The following is a 14,554-nucleotide window of genomic DNA, read 5'->3' on the forward strand; positions in this document are numbered from 1 at the left end:
CTAGAGCTCTATATCAGCCGGCTTTCATGCCTAAGGGGGGAGGGAATTAGAAGTTCCAGTCTCCTGGGGATTGGCCCAAAATCACCTACCCAGCTTTCATGCATAAAGTGGGACTAGAACTCACAGTCTCCTGGTTTTTCGCCCAAAGCCATTCATCCAGCTTTCATGCCAAAGATGGGACTAGAACTCACAGTTTCTTGGCTTTTAGCCTGGGATCTTAACCCCTAAACCGAACAGGCATCTCTTACCCACTTCTCAGTATGAAAGAAGACAGATAGAGTAAAATCATTTAAGCATTGACAGATATCAGTGCATTTTTCCTTCTTCCTTCTTTTACTATGAGACCCGATCTCAACCATAATTTGCTATTCAAAAGAGGAGCTGGCTGTTTAAGCAAATCTCCTCTGGGAAGGACGATGCGTCTTGTGAACATTCAAAATTCAAACAAAGACTGTGTGGGCAGGAGAGGCAAATGTTCACCCTTGGGCACGGTTCAGACTGTCTTGAGTTTAGTTCCTTTAAGCAAATAAATGTCTGCTTGAATGGGGAAGAACAACAATTTTCCTTCTCATCAACAAAATCAAAATGGCCAGGTTTTGCCTAGGAAACCCCTACAAGTTCCTTTCTCATCACAGCAACATAAAGGCACACAGCTGGTGTGATAGAGGGCTGATCTACAGTATATAGAATTGATGGGCAGATGGGCAATCTGATCCAGTTGAGAGCATCCGGTGTCCCACATGGATCCATGGTTCTCAAGTTCCTGATAGGATTAGCTCAGAGGTTGGCCTAAGTTTTGGGAGGAGAAGGAAGAAACTGAATGTCCCAGTAGTTAAACGGCAATCAAATCCCTATCAAGAGTATTAACACAACCACATTCCAATGGCAATGATAAATACCTTGAGTCAGTGATCTGGGACAGCCTTTCTTAACACGGCATTTTCCAGAAGTCTCGTGACTGAATCTCCTAGACTTTCCCAATACCTTAGACAAGATTTGGGTTTGTCTGGATTTCTGGAATGTTGAGAATGCATGGAGGCTGGAGGCAAAGGTTTTGGAGCTTCTGGAGTCTTCCAGAATGTCTGCCAAGAGGAGACCAAGGATCACCAAGAAAGTCTGTCTTTGGCCCTCTCAGTTTTCAAATCAGCCTTGTCCTTCTTTGGTTTCTCCAAAGTCAGAAGAATACTCTAGATTTGACACGAAGCTCCATCTGATAAAATTCATTCCCTCATGTCAGATGCAAAACCTGAAAGATTTATAAGGGTTAATACTCTAAGGCAGAGAGTGGACTGAAAAACAGTTAAGCAAATCTATGCAAATTTGAAGCATCGACAGCCTCAATATACCCACTGTTCTGGGAAGTCTTTGGCTGAAAAATTTGGTTGCTGGGAGTTGATTATTAAACAGATTGGAATTGTTAAAAATTTAGCGAGGGTGTGCAACCGACGACCTCAAAGTCCCAAGCTTGTCGTTTCAAAACTCGTTATTGCATTGGTATTTTTAATGGGAGAAAAGTGGAAAACGGTGACATTTAGCTAAATCTACAGATAGTCCTTTACTTATGACAGGCTGCTTAGCCATTATTTGCCACAGGGGAGGAAGTGTGCAACTATCCTAACATTCTTCCTCTGTTTTTCCAGGATTGATTTGAATACCTGTGCTGTTCTAGCAATTTCAAAAAATTATCCTGTTTTTTTTCACTCCTTCAAAAATCTAGATTGGCTTTTCTAAGGCAGACCCCTACCATGTAAAGAGCTTCATTTAATAATTTAGGGCTGTCCTCTCTCTTGATAGGGGAAAGCAGTTATTTTGGTTGAAAGTTTTTGATGTTGGAACAAGTGGAAAATTGTTAGTTATGCATTTGTTTTACGGGCTTTTTGCAGGCTCACTCTTACATTTTTACGGCACAGCCATTAAAATTAATGGGGCAAATAAACCAATTCATTAAATCTATTTGGTTTTGAATTAGTCCAGCCAGCTAATTGTGCTTGCCCAAGAAAACATAACTACATCTGTGCAGTTTTCTTGGTAGCGCTAGGGAAGTGGTTTGTCACCTGTTACTTCTGAAAACTTAAAAAGTCGCACCTCTCTAGCCAACGTCTTCTCAGGTCCAAGGAATAAACTTGGCTGGCTTTGTTTAATTTCTGAAATCAGCGAGGATCAGTCAAATGCTGCTACCTAAAATAGCATTGTGAGCATTAGGCTAGATTACAAAAGGGAGACTGTGAGTTCTAGTACCACCTTGGCACAAAGCCAACTGGGTGAACTTAGCCAGTCAGTTTTTCCTCAACCCTAGGTAAGCGGGAATGGCCAACCACTTCTGGAAAACCTGACCAAGAAAATTGCATGGACTTATCCAGGCAGTTTTCAACAACCGGACACGATCAACAGAAGAAGAAAAAAACCAAGTCGGGTGGCACTGTGCCTGACTGAATATGTGGAGAGAAGGATGTCAAATGGTAGGCACAACTAAGACAGTCAAACGTTCCAGCCCTTTTTAATGGGAATGACACCCCTTGTGCCAGATGTGTCTCCCAGAATTTCAGCGCCGATCACACTGGCTGGCAATTTAGGGTGTTGAATTTGACATGGTCTGAAAGGTCCCCAGTTTGGAAGAAAGCTGCTGTGAGATATACTCAGCTGAGCTCTCTTATCTGATCCTGTTTGCATTGCTGGGGATTGGAAGAAAGAAAAAAGCAGTGGGAGGTTTAATGCCTTGTAGCTTTCACTTGCACAACCTGAGGCGGTTTCCCGTCTGTTGCTTCTTGTCCTGCCCTCAGGTGCTTTGGAGACTAGGTCGATCCCCTGCCCCCCTTCTCCCTTCAAGTATTAGAAGATTGCTATCATGTCATCCCTAATCCTTCTCTTTGTTAGACTAGACCAAGAGTAGGCAACCTTGGCTCTTTTATGACTCGTGGACTTCAACTCCCAGAATTCCTGAGCCAGCCATCAGGCTACAGCAGATGTGTCCAACCTGGGCAACTGACAGTTAGAACAATTAACCTGTGGAACAACCTGCCTCCAGAAGTGGTGAACTTTTTTTTCCAGTGACTTCGAATGGTTGCTAAACAAATGGGGGTAAGTCGAGGACTACCAGTATAGAAATGTTACAGGGAATTGCTTTTTTTTCCTCCTTGCAAGGAAAAATGGAAAAGCTACATTTCTCTGAGCCTGGATGCTGAATAAAACCTGAGGAGCAGCGCCAGAGAGAAGGGGATATAGGGGAGACTTCAGCTCAGCTTCTTTATTTTGGAGGAAAGCCAGCATCCAAAATAAGAGGTGCTAAAATTCCAGAAGGGCAAGGCTTTTCTTCTCTAGAGAGAAGGGAAAGATGAAAAACAAACGATGCTTTTAATACACAACTGTCAGCATTTCCTAGCTGCTTCGGATGGCTGGTGTGGTGTAATCAAGGTGTGGCACACAAATTAATTAAATCCTGACCTAATTTTCCGATGCTAGTCATCCCAAGGAGGGGTCTATCGTGGATTTGCTTTTCTTCTCATTCCAAACTGAAGTTATTTCACTAACTGGGATCAGCAACCCTTATCCTAAGATCAGAGGTCTGACTCCTGAGGTATCTGAATCTGAAGTAACTGCTTAGTTTCAGAGCACCTCTGAGCACCTTCTAGGGGAGCCCCACAAGTATTTGGAGGTTGCTCAGAGTAAATGTAAAACCGTCGGAACTTGAGATCCGTGTCATAAGTCCTTCCTTCCTTCCTTCCTTCCTTCCTTCCTTCCTTCCTTCCTTCCTTCCTTCCTTTTTCTTTCTTTCTCTTTTTTTTCTCTTTCTTTCTTTCTCTTTCTTCTTTCTCCTTCCTTCCATCCTTCCTTTTTCTTTTCTTCATTCCTTCCTACCTTTTCCTTTCTTTCTCTTCTTTCTTTTTCTTTCTCCTTCCTTTCATCCTTCCTTCCTTCCTTCCTTCCTTCCTTCCTTCCTTCCTTCCTTCCTTCCTTCCTTCCTTCCTTCCTTTCCCTTCCTTTCCTTCCTATCACTAAGTAACTAGTGATAAGTCAAGGACTAGCTGTACTGAATAACCCATCCAGAATATTTAATATTTTCTGGTTTTCCCAGGAAAATCTCTTTGGGGGCAAAGGATGGCGAGCAAACTCGTTACTGGCTGATCCGATCTGCTCCCAAGTTCACCACCGGGCTCTCGTGTTTGAAAAGAGAAAAAAAAAAACACTACAAATTAATGGGCCACAGGTTTTATGGGTTTTCAAAAGGAACGGAAGCTTCTTGATCAGATGCCTACCTTTCCTGGGCTTTAAAATGCTTTTCAACATCTTGTACAACCTGTTTCAGGCTTTGCAAAAATAACTTTGACTTACAATCCAAGTCGGAATTCTCTTTGCCCTCTGCCTTTAATTCACGCTTAATTAAATCCTGAGGAGCTCCACCATTGGTTACAGGAACAAGAGTTCTTCTTTTTTAATGAGTTCCAAATCTCAGTTCTTCCTAGATCATCTGGAGCTCCCAGGGGCTTGGGATCGTGTTCATGGGAAAGGTGAACTAGGTGTACACCGTCAGTATTTCTGGCATGCAAAGGGCTGCTGAATCTATAAAAGTTTATGGCTGTTAACTTCGTAATCAGCCACGGCTGCCATTCAGGTACAATTTAGGTGACGTCCGCAAAGGGGGAGCTGAATAAGCACATTTGTATTAAGACAGGTAAGTATGGGGGCATGGCATCCGCGAAGCCAATCCAATCCAGATAAATGCAGCTTGGATTTTGAGAGTCGAACCTCTGTTGGAAGTCCTGGTTTTTATTTTTATTTTATTTTTCATTTTACGAACGGCAGGTTCGCTGTTGCTGAGCTTGCTCCCGAAAAATCTGCTGCTTCTGCCTGGGTGCATTTTAAACCCGACGTTGCTTTTCACCCAGATTGTGCAGGCTGATCTTGCAGCCTAAGAATCTCTTGCGTGTTTTGGCAATGGGCCGGGGCCGTTCCCCAGAAACCTGATCGGCTTCATTTTGTTGGGATGAGAAAGGAAGATTGTGTCTCTCCTTTCTTCGTTTTTCCTTCTTTCCTTTCTCCCCTCCCTCCCCTTCTCTCTCTTGTCTACCTTCCCTCCCTTCCGTCGTGCTTCAATCCCAAAGCGATTTGCTGCCCCAGGACCAGCCAGAAATAAACCAGGGCAGAGGTTTTATATAGTTATAAAACCGGGGGCTGCTCTAGCAAACAGCTTACACTCCAGCGCCCATGTGCCTCAGCCGCCGTGGTTGATGGAAAACAGGCCACCCCTGCAGGGCTCTTCTTCAGCGCAGGCCTTCTTTCCCTTAACAATGATCCTAGGACGCTGGGCTACAGCTCCAGCATCCTTTACTCAGGACCCTACACCGACTTGGAGCACAATTGGTGCTGGAGTCCAACACCCTGCCCGAACACTTTTATTAAATCCTGACCTAATTTTCCGATGCTAGTCATCCCAAGGAGGGGTCCATTGTGGATTTGCTTTTCTTCTCATTCCAAAATGAAGTTATTTCGCTAACTGGGATCAGCAACCCTTATCCTAAGATCAGAGGTCTGACTCCTCCTGAGGTATCTGAATCTGAAGTAACAGTTTCAGAGCACCTCTGAGCACCTTCTAGGGGAGCCCCACAAGTGTTTGGAGGTTGCTCAGAGCAAATGCAAAACCGTTAGAACTTCAGATCCGCGTCATAAGTCCTTCCTTCCTCTTTCTTTCTTTCTTTCTTTCTTTCTTTCTTTCTTTCTTTCTTTCTTTCTTTCTTTCTTTCTTTCTTCCTTCCTTCCTTCTCCTTCCTTTCCTTCCTTTTTCTTTCTTGTTTTCTTTCTTTTTCTTTCTTTCTTTCTCTCTCTCTCTCCCTTCCTTCCTTCCTTCCTTCCCTCTCTCCTGTTCTTTCTTTCTTTTCTTTCTTTCTTTCTTTCTTTCTTTCTTTCTTTCTTTCTTTCTTTCTTTCTTTCTTTCTTTCTTGTTTTCTTTCTTTCTTTCTCTCTCTCCCTTCCTTCCTTCCTTCCTTCCTTCCTTCCTTCCTTCCTTCCTTCCTTCCTTCCTTCCTTCCTTCCCTCTCTCCTGTTCTTTCTTTCTTTCTTTCTTTCTTTCTTTCTTTCTTTCTTTCTTTCTTTCTGGGCTGGCGGCGGCCGTTCCTGCGCTCTCCGCCGCGCGTCACGTGGCCTTCCCTCCGCCCGCCAGGCCAACCTCCGCTGCCGCCGCCGCCGCCGGAGGAGGAGGAGGAGGAGGAGAAGCAGAAGCAGAGCCCGGCGGCGGCGATCAGCGACCCAGCGGGTGGAGAGCCGGCGCCCCCGAGGCCAGTCCGCCGCCCCTCCGCGCGGTCCGCGCGCTCCGTCTGCAGGAACGGCCGCCCGCCCGCGGGCAGGAGCGCAGGTGAGGAGAGGTCCCGACCTGTCGGGGAAGGGCGCCCCCTGCTCCCCGCTCTCCCCCGCTGCGGCAGGTTGGGTGGCTTCGCCCGGCCGTTGAGTCGCCTTCTGGATCTGCCCCTCGGGGGTCTTCGCCGCCCACCCCGCATTCGGGAGGCTTTTGGGGTGGGTGGGGGTCCCGCCCGTTGTTGGGGATCCCCGTTGTTGGGGATCCAAGAGACGCTAAGTGGACCTTTTCTTTCTTTCTTTCTTTGGTCCCTGCTTCGACGGCTAACCTCGCTTGGCCGGGTTCACACGGCCGGAAAGGCGCACCTGCGGGTTCAACGCTCTTGCGGGACCCTGGCCCCGTTTGGGAAGGAAGAGGTGGGAGAAGGAACCCCTTCTGGATGGCGGCGCCGCGGTTGGGTTCACACGTTTCTGCAAAGGGCCCCTATGGGGGGAAGTGCACCCATTTCCGGGGTTTGACAGCCGGCTGCATGGAGCCTGCAGGGGTAGGGAAAGGCGCCAGCTGGGTTAGTTCGGCTAGGTGTGTTGTGTGAACCCGACCTCGGCTTGTGGGTGGTGAGACCTCGCTTTCATTTGATTCGGAAGTGTCTCTACCCAATGGGGATTGTTGCACAGTGGTGCAACCAGCCCCCTCCCCCTCCTTGTTGTGCAAAACCTGCTCACAATTCAAGCCAGCCTTGACTTCTCTGGGGTTGTGCACATCCGGGCAGTTGGGCTGTCGAAAAGAAACCATGGTTCAATAACCAGGCTACAAATATAGCCAGGATGAATGAAACCGAGACTTTGGCTCTTAAAAAAAACCTGAAAGCCTTTTGAGCAATTAAAAGTCCTGGAAGCAGTAAACTGTTGCACTGTACAATGTGTGTGTGTGTGTGTCTTTCTCTCTCTCTCTGTGCGTCTCTGTGTGTGGTTCTGGGGCTCAGCTTTGCACTTTGTCCAGTTGTGGTTAGTCCATTTCTTAATTTCTTTTTGCTGCCGACAGCGGCTGACAATGTTGCAGATGCTTTTCTTGGGGCTGGCTCTGCCCTGCAGGGCGTTCCACCAGCTTTTTTATCCGTGGAACCCACCCACCATCCTTCCTTCGATGTGGATACTTGCCATTTTTACCTCCTGGCCTCAGCCCGTCTTCTCTGCTTGCTTAATGGCAGGCAGTCCTCGACTTACAACCATTTGTTTATTAACTGTTTGCATTTATTTATTTAGCACGTAGCAAAAATGTTAAAAAGCCCATCACAATTCCGTTCTCGGTGAGCAAACATGAAAATGTGCCTGGCTGAGGAATTCTGGGAGTTGAAGTCCACAAATCATAAAAGGGCCAAGTTTGAAGACCTCCGATCTAGGCTGATCTGATCTGCTGGTGCCTGGGTCTTTTTGTTCCCTTTTGGGCTGGTTGATTGTCGCTTTGGCACAGTCTATAGATGTTGTTAATGTCTATGTGTCTAATATGAAACTATTTATAAATTCAAAAGTTGGCTATTGATATCATCAATACATGATATGCGCTCAGTTTGAAGTTACAATGGCTCCGAAAAAAGCGGCTTAGGGCCAGTTCTCATGGTCACACGATCAAAATCCACGTGCTTGGCAACTGGTGTGAATTTACGATGGTTGCCGTATCCTGGAGGGGGTCACGCGATCACCATTTCCGACCTTTCCAACTGGCTTCCGACAAACTGGGGAAGCTGGATTCGCTTCATGGCTCTGTGATTCATTTAACAACCACGGAGATTTGCTTAGCAACCGTGCTGGCTGGGGAATTCTGGGACTTGAAGTCCACCCATCTTAAAGTGGCGGAGGTTGAGAAACAATGGCCTAGACTAGAGAGTTTTCTTGCTCTGCTCTTTCCGCGGAGGCCCAACGCTTGCAAAAACAGGGAAGGAAGCTGGTTATCCACCCCACTTCCTTGCTGCATTTTCCTTCGATCCGATGGCGAGCAGGTTGGCAGCAACACCAGACGAGCTGAGAATTGGGCTAAAATAAAGAAAAGAAGTTGCTGGGCAAGAGAGCTGGAATCTGTAGCAGAAAAATGAACGCCAGTCAAGTTTGTTCGTTTGCTTGTCTGCTCATTTATCCCCTGCAAGATGGAAAAGCTGGAGTTTATTGCTCAAAGTCAACAGACAGGTGTCCAAAAATAGTACAGGTCATCCTTGGCTTAACAGCCACAACTGAGCCCAAAATTTCCATTCCTAAGTGAGACAGTTAAGCTGAGTTTTGCCCCACTTTATGCCCTTTATTGCCACAGTTGTTAAGTCAATCACTGTGAAGTTAGTAACGGGGTCATTAATTGAATCTTGCTTCCCCATTGACTTTGCTTGTCAGAAGGTCTCAAATGGGGATCACATGACCCCGGGACACTGCAGCCATCGTAAATATGAGTCAGTTGCCGAGGGTCTGAATTTTGATCGCATGACCATGGGGATGTGGCAATGGCCATGGGAAAAATGGTCATCAGACCACTTCTGTGGTCATGAGGCCGGCATGACTATTGCCCTGAGGTGCATGGAACCCTGTTACCTTCCCACCGAAGTGGTACCTATTTATCTACTTATGTTTGCATGCTTTGAACTGCCAGGTAAGCAGGAGCTGGAGCAAGTAACAGGAGCTCACCCCAGCCGTTGTGCGGTGCTCGGGTCTCAAACTCAGTCACTTTTGAACACCTGTGTCTGCCACTAATTGGAAGTTCCTGTAATTTCGACAATGCTGTTGTAACTTCGAACCATCATTAAACAAATGGTTGTAAGTCAAGGACTACCTGTAGTTTTTAAGGTAGAGCTTGTTACGTGGCTGGTTGGGGAATTTTGGAAGTTGAAGTTCGTACGTCTTAAAGTTACCAAGATTGAGAAACATGGTATTAGAGAGTTTGTAAGGGAAGATGGGTATGGTGGCTCAGTGGGTTAACAATGCTAAGCTTGTCAGCTTGAAAGCTGACAGCCCAAGTTTGAGACCTGAGCACCACACGACAGGGTGAGCTGCTGTTACTTGCTCCAACTCCTGCCAACCTGGCAGTTCAAAGCATGCAAACGTGAGTAGATAAATAGGTACCACTTTGGTGGGTTCTATGCACCTCAGGGTAATAGTCATGCCGGCCTCATGACCACAGGAATGTCTTCGGACAACGCTGGGTCCATGGCCAAGAAACAGAGATGAGCACCCCCCCCCCAGAGTCAGACACACAACTGGATAGGCTCACCCCTTTACCTTTATCTAAGGGAAGACAACCTTTTATAGTAGGAAAATTACACATTGAGATTATTCATTTCTTTCTTTAGGTGAGAGTGTGGCAGGTAAGCTTCTTTTACAGAATAAGTAGGAAAAGTGGTTCTATGTGTATGAGATCTGTCAGAATGTATTTGCTTGCTTCTTTATTGTCATTTGCGTGCTGCATTGTGCCAGACCTTTCCTTGTATCATCTCCAAGTTGTGTTGTTTTTAGATCATAATGCAAATGAACGAGACATTTGATAAAAGCAAATGTGATATTCTTTTGGGAGGCCCATAGCATCGAAGTGTCATATTTACTCAAAATGGCAGAGGGATGAAGAAAGAGACAAGTTATCCAAACTTTAGTAGAAAAATGGATTGAAAAATCGATTACTGCATGCAGCTGTTTAAATTCTCCCCAAGAATTTGTTTCATGCCCAACCATCAATATTCTGTTTTTCTCTTAATCTGTTTGGCTTAGAGTTGCCTCTTTTGAAGCTAAGGTGGTGTTGTGGCTCTCCAGTGGTTCTGTTTGCTGCTGGCAGATGTTCATCCTGTATAAGCAGTTAAGTTCACTCTGCATTTTCTGTTTAGAGCACAAATGGCTTTTCAGGTGCTGAGTAAATTTTTCTGGTGTGATTTCCAAGACACAGAGAAGCTAAAACTTTTGAGAGCAGGTGGCTGCTTCTATAGAAAATTGTACACACTATAGACCAGGGGTCTTCAAACTTGGCCCTTTTATGACTTGTGGACTTCAACTCACGGAATTCCTCAGCTGGCTGAGGAATTCTGGGAGTTGAAGTCCACAAGTCATAAAAGGGCCAAGTTTGAAGACCCCTGCTGTAGACTATAGTCACTATAAGGTGTTCTTTGTCCAGAGAGATTTAGAGAAGGCTGCACTGTGTTTTTTTCCTACTGGCCATTTGCAACGTAGAAGACAAAGATGAGTATTGTTGCGGTTTCCATTGTGTCTTCCCACCCCACAGGGATGGGAAGAACCAGCATCTGTGTTGGCTTATGTGTTGTCTTAAAGTCGTGAAAAGGTTCTGTCCAGAGCAACTATTTTGTGTGTCAGTTGTCAGTTTATTAATAAGGAAACTGAAACACGTTGATTGCAGGAAAGCATGAAGAGTGGTAGGCAAAGAAATGAAGAAAAAAAAGAAGGGAATGTTTTTATTACCTTATTGTATGGTCCAGTAAGGTGTGGACTGTGAGTGGCATAGTACCCTAGTGATGGAGATGCTCACCTCCCACTTGGAAGTTGACAGTTTAAACCTAGGTAGCAGTGGATAGTTGTCTCCGAGGGCGCAAAGAATTTTTTTTTTTTTGCTGTGAACTCCACATAGGCATCAGGAAGGGCAGCCAGCCAGTAAACGTTCAACTCCATCCAGTCGCCCTTATTCTACCCCAGATTAAGGGATGACAGGGTCATAAAAGGGAGTTTTATTGTAATGGTCCAGTAAGCAGGGCTTATGATTCTAGAACATGAATATTGCTAACACGAAGGGGAGCAGCTTTCTTAATACAGGTAGTCCTTGAGTTGATGACTGCAGTGGAGCTTGCCATCTTGGTTGTAACTCATGACAGCTGTAAATTGGGTCATTACTGATTGCAATGGGAATTCAACTTCTAAACGTTGGCCCATTTTAATGTAGATCATTTTTATAACATTGTTAAGCTTTACAATACTGCAATGAAATATGAACCGTATTTTGCATTTCACTTAATGCAGCTGCTTCTGAAAACAAATTCCTACTCTTTTAGATTTACAGTACTTCAATCTTCTGGGTTTACTTTAATCTCCCAGATTAAGTGATGTATAAATTAAGCTCCCAGTTAGCGATTCTTGTTTGATACGTTTAACTCATCTTCTGAAGCAGGTCATTTTCCTATAACCCTGTCTTCTCCTGTTTTTTAAAATGTACGATCCTTTACACAGACTTGTAATTCATGAAAGCATTTTGCTTACAGAGTGTGCAGATATAAATATAAATTAGATTGACTTGCAACATTCAAAGGCTCGTAAAGTTTTACAGCTAAATAAAAAAACCAGTATCTCAATTCTTTACTTATTTTCACATCAGCAGTCGTCATATCAGCAATCTAAAAAAAACCTCTTTTTACTTTTTATTAAAACTTTTTTAAAAAAGATTATAAATATAAAACTAATATAAAGAAGAAAAGAGAAAAAAAACCAAAGAGAACAAGGAAAAAATGAAAAGATATTAAAGAAAAGAAAGAGAAAAGATATGAAGCAGGGATTTCTGATATGCTTTACAGGAGTTATAAGTACAGTTATATTTTCATGTCTCTTTCTAAAATTTCATAAAGCTTAGAATCTACCTTAGCTAATAACCAAAACCATAAATCTCATATTCATATTTCTTTTCATTTTTCTGTAAAAGAAAAAAGTTTCCAGTCCTTAATTTATGTAGACCGTATCTTTTCTCTAATCAGAAAAGTTAGTTTATCCTTCTCAGCAAGATCTGTCGATTTTCACCAACTATTCCTCCATCGTGGATAGCGTTGAATCTAACTCTGTACATTTAATAATCTTGTTGCAGTAATCAGATATTGAAATAATCTTCAGTGGCTTTTTTTAATTGTATTTCCATCAATCCTAAAAGGAAAAGTTCCAGATTGAATTGAATATGAATATATAGAATCCTCTGTATCAAAGTATGTTTCAAATTTCAATAAAAATTTATACATTTTTAGCAATTACATGTTCATCATCAGGATATTTACTTTTAAAAAATTGCAGTTGTTATTATCTTGAGGTACCATTTTTTTTTCAGTTTAAAAATGTAATATACATTACTAATCAGCAAGGACAAGATAGATATTTTGTTGGATCGAGACAGATAAAAGGAAATATTAAGTACCTCTTTGCTCTCCCACTGCTATTTCCGAAATTAAATGAAGATAGATTTCTTTTCTCTGTTCTCAGATTTAATTTGGACTTTGCTGATATTTTAAAGACTGCTGGAGATGCAGAAAGCAGAACTTGTAAAAGTTTGATACATTTTCTTTTCCTAATTATTCCTCTTATCTTGATGAGTTAAGTACATTTCCCTTGCAAATTTTATTAAGATTATTAAAAGAGGAATGTCTGTGTAAGGCAATGATTAACTGAAGGAATGGAATATGATACATTAATATTCTTGCTATCTTCACATTATAGTATTTCAGCAACCTGTAGATATAGTTATTTATCATGTATTTGGTTTCTTGATAAGTTGGGCAAAACTAATGATTTTTTAAAAGGATTTTATTCAAACCTATATCAGCCTGAACGTAGATAAAGTCTAGAATTTATAGAGCAGTCTGGGTAATGTAGAATGTTCATTGACTTTGTGTATTAGTTCTGCAAAAATTGTTTATAAATCATGTAACATTCCATGTTTCTTTTTTTGTCTCAAAACAAAAGTAACAAAATAATGTTTTGTGTACCTCACAAAACTTGTTAATATAGGAAGTATAGTTCAAGTTGGAACCATCCATATGTAGGAGAAGGAGGGGCAGAACTTGGGGGAGGAGTTAAAAGAGGGATCAGCCTAGAATCCCTACATAATCCCTTGAATTTCCTGGACCCTTATCTTAACTCCAAACAGGTGCTAACTAACTAGTTGAGAAAAGTCCTGGGCATGGGCATAAGTAGCAATAAATCAATTTAATTGGACCTTCCCGGGTAGACCTTGTCTTTCACGTTTGACATCACATCAGTTTTGCCCTTCCAGAAAAGAAAGGCAACCTATAATCTTGCGGATCCATACTGTGACGTGAGATCTCTGAATTTTTGCTGAGGTTGATTTGTCTGTGATGGCTCAAGTTTTATCGGCTTCTATGACAACCCTGGGTCTGTCTGTCTCAAATTTTTATTTAGTCTGATTCATATTGCTGGGCGTACCCTTGATTGGTGTTTTTTTTTTTTTTTTTTTTTTGTGGTCTCCACATACTGTTGGTTTGGGTTTTATTCAGAGCCCTGCTGGGTTTAGGGACTTCTTGCATTCTTGGAATCTGTTGAACTTCAATGAAGGACTTCTGGCTAAGATAGACAGTAGTCTTGTTGGTGCCTGGAAATAAGGAAATGGAATGATAAAAATATACACTCCAAGGCTGAATATTCTCTTCCAAGCCACAGTAGAGTATACAGATAACTTCTTGATTTTCTGAAGAAATGGGGCTACAGGGTTCGAGAGAATGGATAGAATACAAGTAGTTGAAGAGTAGATGGAAGTAACCAAACATAGGCTATGGCCCATTTTAGGGCAGTGAATTTGGGGCCACAACATATTTTTTGCCCAGACATCTGCTCCAGGCTGACTAGTAGACCTCTTGTAAGTTGTAAGAGATCTGTTGCATTTAAGGAAACAATATCTTCATTGATTCTAAAGGTTAAGCCTACTCATCATTCTGCAAGGGGGAAGAGCCAAACATGATATCGTTGTACCAAATCTGGTATTACATTTTGAAAAAACACACCATCACCCTTAACTCTAGATCTGAGGTGTCCAACCATGGCAGTTTTAAGACCTGTGGGACTTCAACTTCCAAAATTGCCCAGTCAGCCATGACTTATGGGGAATTTTGGGAGTTGAAGTCCACAGGTCTTAAAGCTGCCATGGTTGGACGCTTCTGGTCTAGAATAAGAGTGATGGTATGCTTTTTCAAATTGTAATATTAATACTATGTCTTCCCTACCACCCCCAATCTTCTCTCAGATTGAACAAGTCCTCATAGTGCATGTCTAAAATCTCACAATCATTTTTGTTGGCCTTTTCTGAACCTGTTCTACTGCGTCAGTATATCCTTCTGGAAAAGAAGAGTCAGAATAAAACACAATTTTATACTTTTGCGCTCATCAGCACAAAAGTAAAGGTAAAGGTTTCCTTTGTCCAGTCAGGTCCAGTTTTAGGGGGTGGGGTTCATCTCTGTTTCTTAGCCGAGGGAGCCAGCATTGTCCAAAGACACTTCCATAGTCATGTGGCCAGCATGATTGTACGTCG

At 43.1% G+C, this 14,554-nt stretch overlaps 1 protein-coding gene across 3 annotated transcripts in view; it reads left to right on the forward strand.

Moving 5' to 3' along the window:
- The first annotated feature begins 4,488 nt into the window (after positions 1-4,488).
- PLCG2 (phospholipase C gamma 2) overlaps positions 4,489-14,554 on the forward strand; it is a 58,107-nt gene continuing 48,041 nt past the window's right edge. Inside the window, exon 1 of one of the 3 annotated variants that reach the window (XM_039353484.1) lies at positions 4,489-4,669. The gene's annotated coding sequence lies outside the window, so the exon portion shown is untranslated. Of the gene's footprint in view, positions 4,670-6,158; positions 6,347-9,610; positions 9,630-14,554 lie in introns of those variants that run through there. The other 2 variants (XM_039353483.1, XM_039353485.1) reach the window with 2 other exon arrangements.

This window comes from Crotalus tigris, unplaced genomic scaffold (assembly GCF_016545835.1).
Source record: "Crotalus tigris isolate CLP2741 ecotype Arizona unplaced genomic scaffold, ASM1654583v1 scf7180000018525.42219311030:4301911, whole genome shotgun sequence".
Lineage (NCBI taxonomy): Eukaryota > Metazoa > Chordata > Lepidosauria > Squamata > Viperidae > Crotalus > Crotalus tigris.